Below are 208 nucleotides of genomic sequence, written 5' to 3' on the forward strand. Positions count from 1 at the left end.
GTCGAGATTTATAATGAACATCAATCAGAATTACAATGAAGGAAAATTAATACATAAGAATAAAAAACGAAATACTTCGTACTGTATTATTGTTGTTTACCTCATTAATATTCATAATTCTTCATTTAAGATATCAACCAATCAATTGTAATAATCATTGCCCATTAAGAAATCAATGCTCGTAACGGTGGCTACTCGTTCGCTCGTC

The sequence above is a fragment of the Mya arenaria genome, chromosome 17, assembly GCF_026914265.1.
Source record: "Mya arenaria isolate MELC-2E11 chromosome 17, ASM2691426v1".
NCBI classification, from domain to species: Eukaryota; Metazoa; Mollusca; class Bivalvia; order Myida; family Myidae; genus Mya; species Mya arenaria.